The following is a 9,978-nucleotide window of genomic DNA, read 5'->3' as shown; positions in this document are numbered from 1 at the left end:
AAATGTTTAAATAATCTTAAAGAAAAATTGCCATCTGCAAAATCTCCTAGAATTATTGCAATAGTGCAATAATTCTAGGAGATTTTGCAGAAAACTATAGTTTTGTTGTGCAGGATGAAGTACACTGTTTCCATTAGAATAATCTTCAGTGCACACTTCATCCAGTAGTTGTATACTGTAAAGAAAATCAAGTTTTGCATTCCACTTCACATTGCATTATATCAGATGATAAAAATCATGATACCAATGGTTTACGAGGTACAAAAATCAGTTATAAATAATATACTTTTCTAATGGCTGTTCATCTCAATATAAAAAATATTTATAGTTCACTAATTTGTATAAAGATTTGTCAACTCATAAAAACAAGGAGTTCTAAGAGTTTATGATATTTGTTGATAAGAGTATGTTTATTTATGTACATGCTTATCATGGATATTGTAGTTTTACACCTAAGGAAAAATACCTTTTATTTTTTTGACTAGCTCTGAGTGAATATACCTGTCTTTAATATTTAAATATTTTTAATTGAGTTCATTAAATATGCATATTGTAGTTTTACACATAAGTGAGAACTCGTACCTTTTGGTTGTGCCTAAACATAAATACCAATTAATTTTCTGTCCAATCTCAATATACTTTCAATCAAAAGAAAAATTTTTTAGATTAGTAAGTCAAAAAAACAGCTCAGTTTTTTTTTTTTTTAGATATTTATATATACTTTAAGAATATGAAGTTTGGAAATATATAGATCATAACCTTTTCTGTAATTCTTCTTAAAGTAAGCATGTTTACTTTTAAATTTTATTAAAAACGTCGATTTACTCTTATTGATTTATTAATAAATATAAAAAATTATTATTTCTTAGTATAATTTTATGGTTTAACACCTATTAATATGTGGAAAATTTCAAATTATGAAATAATATAGTTAAGGTAACAACGTATGTATCGACATTTACTTGTTAGCAAGGACGTTGCTATGGGAGCGTGATAAGTAAAAATGCTACTTAGTTTTGAATTTCTAGCAAAACTTCTAAAATATTCCGATTTGTTTAAAACAACTTTTGTAGTTAAGTATCTTTGTTGCAAAAATTAAGTTGTTTAGAGATAGTGGGTTATTTTTTTGAATTTTTGTTGTTGTTTTGACATGGAGTTACCCAAATGCTAATCTTAGGTAATGTCACGATAATATTGGTCCTCCGATAAAAATGACCCTGGACTAAATTTCTCAGGAAATATATATCCGCCCGGATAATTTTTTTCTGAAAAAAATGGTCTGAGCTAGAAAAAATTGGTTCGTAAAAATTAATTTAGATTGCATGTGCGTATATATTTTTAAATAATCATTAATTATTAGCGAACTCGTTAAAAAAAGTTCTAACTTATTTAACTAATAAGCAAGACACTGATGGAAGTTTAGATGGCGAAAAAAGAATAACTAGAAAAAAAGCTTGAAAGTTTATAATTTCTGAAGGAGGGTAATTACTATATAAGTATAAAAAGAAAGACAAGATAACTAGTTACGTAACAGAGTAATCTCGGTAAAAAAAAGACAAGGTTTTGTCTTTTTTTTACCTTGTCTTTCTTTTATGGAGTTAATTCTGTTATATATAAATATTGGTAACAAGGTAATATACAAATATTGATAATTCGATGCTTGAATTATCAATATTTATTTATAACAATTATTTATTCTAAAATAAATATTATAGTTCTATATTTGTCTCTCGTTTATCGCCAACTGCCTCTGCTGAAGAATTAGCTGAGTTTGTCAACATAACATTTAAAACTAAAGCCTAAAAATTGTCACTGGTAAATATAACTCTTCCTTTAAAGTATCCGTCTCTGCTGGAGATGCTGTCAGGATCTACGATGGTAGCAAATGGCCAGAAAATGCGCTTGTACGTCGTTTCTTTGAAAATGGCAGTAAGGATTTGTAGCTTTAATTGTCATGGTGTACAAAGTTCTACACACGAATTAGTACTCTTGTCTGCAACATATGATATCATTTGTCTCCAAGAGATTTGGTTACTCTATACTGATCTTAGTTTCTTGAACAAAATTGTACCTGGTTTTTTTGGCTTTGGAGTGTCTCCAACTGATTCTTCAGCAGGTTTTATTCGTGGCAGACCGTTTGGTGCTTTTGTCTTCCTGAGTCGTGATTCTGTCTTCTGCAGAACTCGAGATGTTACAACTGATAATTCATGGTCTTTTGCTATCCAACTTGTAAATAACTTTTCGGATAAGTTTACAATTATCAATGTCTACATGCCTTGTGATTCATATGAGAATGTTGATAAGTATCTTGAATGCCTTTGTAGTCTTTCAGCTCTTATTTCAGATTTAAATGGTAAATTTGTTATTACTGGTAACTTTAATTGTGATCCAAGATTTCGGTCTCCATGTAGTAGTCTCCTTGTTGATTTTTGTACAGATGAACATCTTGTTACAGCTGATATCTGTTTTCCACATGATTCCTTTACTTTTATTAGTGAAGCATGGGGCCTTTCTTCCTGGATTGATCACTACCTTGTCTCCCAAAGTTCTCTATGCAATGTTAATAACTTCGAAATAATTCAGTCAACTAGTTCATCTGATTATTTACCTTTAGCATTTGATATTTCGTTTAAAATTAATATATCTTCTTCCTATATTGCTCACCCTACTTTGACAAGATCTCCTAAAATAAACTTTAATGCCTTGTCGACTATTATGATAAAGGAGTATACTTCCACAGTGTCTAACTTAGTGTCTTCAATTAACAGGGGTCAGTTTGTAGTAATTAACTGTAATAATGTACATTGTAACTCACATGAGCATGTTAAGCAGATTAACCACCTGTACAATATCTTGAATGAATGTCTTACTCAATCTTCATCTCAGTGTCTTAATTATTCTAAATCAAGTTTAAATAGAAAACAACCTATGATAGGTTGGACAGATTATGTAAAAGATGCTCATGTAAAGGCTGCTAAAGATGCGTTTTGCTTATGGCGTAGCAATAATAAACCAAAATTTGGCCCAATCTTCAATTGTTTTTAAAAATTTAAGAACCTTATTAAAATATACCATTCGTTTCAGCAAAAAAAAGATACTATAAAAAGCAGAAAAGCTGGCGAACAGTTTAGCAAATAAGAAATACACCAGTTTCTGGTCTATCGTGACTTGTATTCGCAGCGATAAATGTAGTCTTCCACCTTCTATTGACTCTGCCTCAGGTCCTGATAATGTATGCCACATGTGGTATAATAACTATTCCACTCTGTTCAACTCAGTCAAACCAACATGCAATATAAATGACAACTTTATAGTTAAACACTGTAATCTCCTTAAAGATGATGTCTATCTTGTCGCTCCTGATGAAGTCCAATCTTAAATCGTATGTCCTGTGGAAAAGCAGCTGACCATTTTGGACTTCAGTTGAAGCATTATCTCTATGCTAGCCCAAATTACTTTAATATTTTCTCTTTGTGTTTTTCCTCCATGCTTTGCCATGGACAAATGCCTATTGGTGCTTCACACTCTGTTATTTCTCATGTGGTTAAAGATAAGAATGGTGACATCTCCGATTCTGCTAATTATCGTCCAATTGCTTTGGTGACAATTTTCTCCAAGATTTTGAAACATATTTTTGTCTCACGCGTTAACGAAAGTTTTACTGGGACTCCTAACCAATTCGGATTTAAGAAAAACCATAGCACTTTTATGCCAGTTCTTATTTTAAAAGATATTTTAAATTTTTACCTATCACATGGCTCAAATGTGCATGTAGCATTTATTGACATTAGTAAAGCCTTTGATAGAGTTCGCTTTAATACACTATTTACGAAACTAAAATTATCTCTGGTGTAACTTTACGCTTACTCATTGTCTGGTATGTTGGTCAAACAGCTCAGATCCTTTGGGGTGGAATATTATACGAAACATTTAATATCAGTAATGGAGTGCGACAAGGAGGTGTACTGTCTCCTCTTCTATTTAATATATATATTAACGACCTTAGTGTTTTACTCAATAAAACTACCCTAGGCTGTTGCTTGGGTCCTTCTCTTGTTAACCATCTTATTTATGCTGATGATATTGTCCTGCGTGCACCCTCAGCCAAAGGTCTCCAGATCATACTTGATTTATGCTACAGTTATGCTGTGAAACATGATATAGTTTATAACAATATTAAGTCTCAAATAATGTTTTTTGAAATTTATAAATCTTATAAATAGCCCTCGTTTCACATTATCTGGTATGGTTCTCACATACACTAGTCAATATAAATACCTGGGGTTACTTGATCTCAAACGATATGCAGGATGACAAAGATATTTTAAAACACGAGCACTCTATGTATGCTAAAGCTAACTGCATCTGTAGAAAGTTCAGCTCTACACAAATACAAGCAAAGATCATGTTATTTAATGTCTTTTGCAGCCCAATCTATAGATGTCAGCTGTGGTATCTTTGGAGAAAAGACTCATTCCATTGCCTATGTGATGCATATAATAATGCACTTCCCTTGATATTAAACAAGCCACCATGGAACAGTGCAAGTGAACTATTTGTGAAACATGGTGCCCATTCACTTAATGTTGTTATTCGCAAGCAACATAACTCCTCACTGTTACTACTGCAGAATAGTGAGAACCTCGTCATAAAAGCTTTTGTTAACTCAGACAGGTTCTTGGGTTTTATTTATATTCAAGTGCGTTAGTCTTTGTTCTATTATAATCCACTTTATTTTACCCATTGTATATTTATTATATTGGGCCTTGAGCCTGTCAATAAATTTTGATTGATTGATTGATAACACAGGTCAACAAAAAAAAAAAATTACTGGTGTCCAAAATATTTTAATGAATTTGGGGTATTTTTGGGGTGCTGATTCTGAATATGCTATCAGTTTTGCCAAATTTACTCAAGTTTTTGATATTTTTGGTATCTTATTTATAGCACTTGTTGGTAAATGTGACGCATCATCCATTAATTTCTTGGGATTAGTATTTGAACTGAGCAGTTCTCAATATAGTTTTTTGTTGATTAGTGTTCTAAAAGTTTGTTCATAGCTTGATTTTTGTACTAACTTTATGTTGTTGCCTGTTTTCCAGTGAAAAGCATGAACTCATCAAGAAGAAGTTGTCTTAACGATCCAGACTCATTCTGTTACATTTGTGGTGAATATACACTGCAAAAACATAAAAGAAAACTTAACAGACTTCATAAAAAAAGTGTATTTGGCCTATTTTGGGGTTATGCTTGGGGACCAAGACAAGTCTTGGGCACCACACATAGTGTGCAAAGCATGTATTGAATTATTTCGAAAATGGAGCAAATGACAAAGAAAAAGCTTCAAATTTGTTGTTCCAATGGTGTGGAGAGAGCAAAAAAATCATCATGATGACTGTTATTTCTGTGCAGTGCAAGTGCAAGGATTCAATAAGCATAAGAAACAAAAATGGGAGTATCCTAACATGGAATCTGCAAGAAGGCCTGTCCCTCATTGTGAAGATGTGCCTGTACCTGTGTTTGCCATGTTACCTGACCTTTCCCCACCTGATGATGATGAAATGCAGGGTATGGAGCTAAGCATTAGTTCTGGAAGTGAACTAGAATATGAAGGAAGTTTTAGAACACCTACACAGTTTACCCAAGGAGAGCTCAACGATCTAATAAGAGACCTCAACCTCTCAAAAAGTGCATCTGAACTTTTAGCTTCAAAGCTAAGTGAAAAAAGTTGTCTGACGCCTGGAACTAAAATTACATCTTACAGGACCAGAGAAGAAGCACTTCTTCAATTTTTCTGCGAAGATGACCTACTTGTATATTGTAAGGATATTCCTGGCCTGATGCTGCAAATGGGTTTACAAGTATATCGTCCTGAAGACTGGAGGCTTTTCATAGATAGTTCTAAAAGGAGTTTGAAATGTGTTTTGTTGAACAATGGCAATCAGTGTGCATCTCTTCCAGTAGCTCACTCAACTAAACTTGCGGAACAATACAAAAATGTCAAAATGGTCTTGGAGAAACTGTGCTACCATGAACATTCGTGGCTGATATGTGTTGATTTAAAAATGATCAACTTTTTACTTGTACAGCAAAGTGGATACACAAAGTATCCTTGCTTCATCTGCATGTGGGATAGTAGAGCAAAACATAAGCACTGGGAGAAACTGAATTGGCCTCCAAGGGACACCTTGACAGTAGGAGCATCAAACATAGTGAACGAACCTTTGGTGGACAGGGAAAAAATCATTCTACCACCTCTTCACATAAAGTTAGGATTAATGAAGCAGTTCGTAAAGGCATTTGACAAAGATGGTAATTGCTTCATGTACATCTGCAGATCTTTCCCTGGTCTTAGTAGCGAAAAATTGAAGGCAGGAATCTTTGATGGTCCTCAAACTCGGAAACTCATTAAAGATTCAAATTTTCCTAAGGAAATGAATGACATTGAAGCTGCTGCATGGTGTAGTTTTGTGTTGGTAGTGAAGAACTTCTTGGGAAATAAAAAGGCAGACAATTATGAAGAACTGGTACAAAACATGCTGTTGAGATTTAGAAATCTGGGTGTACACATGAGCATTAAATTGCATTATCTTCACAGTCACTTGGACAGATTTCCAAAAAACCTTGGAGATTTTAGCGAAGAACAAGGGGAGAGATTTCATCAGGATATTATGGTGATGGAGGAAAGGTACCAAGGCAGATGGGACAGACATATGATGGCTGATTACTGCTGGAATCTACAGCGTGACTGCCCGAACAGCTCACATAGAAGAAAATCATATAAAAAGCACTTTTCCAGCGATTAAATGTCTCCTATCTTTCATGTCTTGTTCATTTTTGAAGATTACTTTCTAAAACTAGTTAAAATAAACTAAAATCAACATTTACTTTGTTAAATTTATTGTATTCATGACAATATCAATAAAGTTAATGCGCGTGTAGCAAATTACATCTTTTTTTTACACATTTCACAAAAAATCTCAAAAACTTGAGCCAATCTGGCAAAACTGATGACTTATTCAGAATCAGCACCCCAAAGTTACCCTAAATTCGTTGAAATATCTTTGGCCCCAAAAATGCTGTTGACCTGTGTAATCTATTATTTGTACATAATTTTTATTTTTTTAAGATTTTAAAATATAGAATAATGATAATGTTAATGAATATTTTAATCTGCTAAAATTTAGCAGAATAAAATATTCATTATTTTGCCAAAATCATCAAATTTAGCGTAAATTTGAAATTGTTGCATGCTAAATTTGAAATTAAGAAATGAATTATAAATTAATATACATGTAACATGGCGATATAACTCAAAAAAATAGTTTAGAATTGTAAATAGTTTTAACTGCTTTGCAAATTTAATTAATTATTATTTTTATCAGTATTTTTGCCATAGTTTATTGATAGCATAGTTTTAATAACTAAATATAATAAAATAAGTTATAAAAAGACAAGCAATTATAAATGGCTTGACTTGTAGTTTAAAAAATGATTAATTATGAGATCATTTAATTATCATCAATTGGTATATTAAAATAAATTATATAAAGGTATTAAATTAATACTTGTATGTGATGTTTTTTCAAAAGGAACTACTTCTGCAATACATCATAAACCATGATGAAAGAAGAAAAATATTAGTTGCTTGCCATGTCCATCCTACTTCTGGCCATATAGGTAAAACAAGATCATTGGGCAGGTTAAAAGAGCATTTCATGTGGCACAGAATATTAAAAATGTCCATGAGTTGGTAATTTAGATTTTGTATAATGCATTATCATAAAATTTTGATTTTTCCTAATAATTATAATAAGGTATTATTGTACCATTCTAAATTGTTTTTAAGCTTATATTATGTGATATATGCCAGAGAATGAATAGGAAGTTAAACTGTGGGAAACCAGAGATACACCCAATAAATATGAAGGCTCCATGGTGTTTGGTTGGCAAAGATTTTATTGCCCCACTCAGTCCAATTAGTGTAGATAGTTGTAAATATATTTTAACTTTTCGTGACTATTTTTCAAAGTGGGTTGAAGTAATACCCACTAAAGACAAAATGGCAGTTACAGTCGCAAGATGTCTATTCAAGGTATTACATTTTTATTTCTGTCATTGTTTTAGCATCCTTGCTAAATGCTACCTTTCTGTGTATCAAGTTATTGGGTCCTAATTTTTTGCATTTTTTTAATCTATATTTCCAAATAACCATAAAATTCCCTGACATTCATACTTTTCTTCCCCGATTTTAGCCACTTCATTTCACTACCACTTTCATAATTTTTGATCATATCTTAAACATCAATAAAAAAAACTTAAATAAAGATAAAATAATATTATAATACTATATCTTTCTAAAGAGATCAAAAGTTATAATCTTGAAAAGAGATTAGGAATACTTGGTGTATCTGATAGGATGCACTAGGGAAGATTAAGGTGGTTTAGGCATGTAGAGCGTAAAGGTGCAACTGATTAGGTATCCGCGTTTAAAGAGAAGTTTTAGAAGAAAAAGATAGAGGTGGGTATAGAAATACTTTAAGAGAGTTAAGGAAAGAGGATGCACAAGATTGATGAAACATGGAGAAATAACATTAACTTTAATTTTAATTGTCTGAGGATTCTTTAGGCTTTTGTTAAATTTTATAATGAAATAAAAAAAGTATGATGTACCAAAGCTAGTGCTTCTGTTCAGCCATCAAAAAAGTCACAACATTAGAGCAGATAAGGGCTTATTGTTATTATTCTGGGATATAGTTGATTGAATTTAGAATCTTGATTTTACCTTTATAAATAAATATATTCTTATGATTGATGCGTCTCTAATGTATATTAGCATCTATGTAACTTCATAGTGTGTATATATATAGTACTTTTATGATAAGCCTATCATTCAGGTTTTCATGAGATTGGGAGTGCTATGAGTTTTGGTGTCAGATAATGAGACTGAATTTGATAATGAACTTAATAATACACTTAATGTATTGCTTGGTAAAAAGAAAAGGCTCACAGCACCTTATCGCCCACAAGTAAGTTAAATTTAAAAAAGTTCTCAAATCGGTTAATAAAGAAGTACGATATTATTTAGTCAATTAGGTCAATAGTTTAAATTATAAAACAAATTTTTTTTTGATTTAAGGCTAATGGACTCGATGAACAATTTAATCAGACTTTGCAGAATATGCTAGTCAAATATGTATCCTCTGAAAAGGAACAATGGAGTATTTTTCTAGATACCTGTGCATTTGCGTACAATGTATTCTGTCATGATTCTCCAAAGTTCACACCATTTCAACTGATGGTCAATAAGCATATCTTCCAATTGATGTAGATTTCCAGACAGAATCTTTGGAAGAATTAAGTTCAAATCATTTTAAATTAAAGGAGCCTGACATTGCACAAAGTGAATATTATTTAGTGTTGGAAAAAGCTAAACAAAATATTTTAAAAGCTCAAGTAAAGCAAAAAAAAAATTATGATAAAAAGCACTCGAAACCTAAAGTCTTTGAAGTCAATTCATTAGTACTAAGATTAAATCATAGACATAAAAAAACTAAAGGAGGTAAATTAAATGATAGATTTTTAGGCAGTAATAAACAAACGTCTGTTTTCTGGAGAATTATTTTGCTGATAGTAATGCAAGTAACCCTGCAACCCTGATGGCCTTTAAAATATTGTATAGTATATTTTCATTTTATTTGCAAAGGTTTAAAAACTTAGTTCACTAAAAAACTTATTTTTTATTTTTTATTTTCTTTTTATGAAAAACTAAAGGTCTTGCTATAGAAGTTTAAATTCTTTTCATTATATTTCCTATTTAAGAATTCTTAATCGCAATAATTAAAAACATTTATATAAAGGTTCAAATATCATTTTTGTCTGTTTGTTTCTTTTTCATTTTTGCTTTGTGTTCAATTATATTTGAAAATAAGTTTTATAATTTATTATCTCTATTTTTTTTGTCTTTTTTTTTTGTTT

Source organism: Hydra vulgaris, chromosome 08 (assembly GCF_038396675.1).
Source record: "Hydra vulgaris chromosome 08, alternate assembly HydraT2T_AEP".
Lineage (NCBI taxonomy): Eukaryota > Metazoa > Cnidaria > Hydrozoa > Anthoathecata > Hydridae > Hydra > Hydra vulgaris.
Note: the sequence above shows the minus strand (reverse complement) of the source record.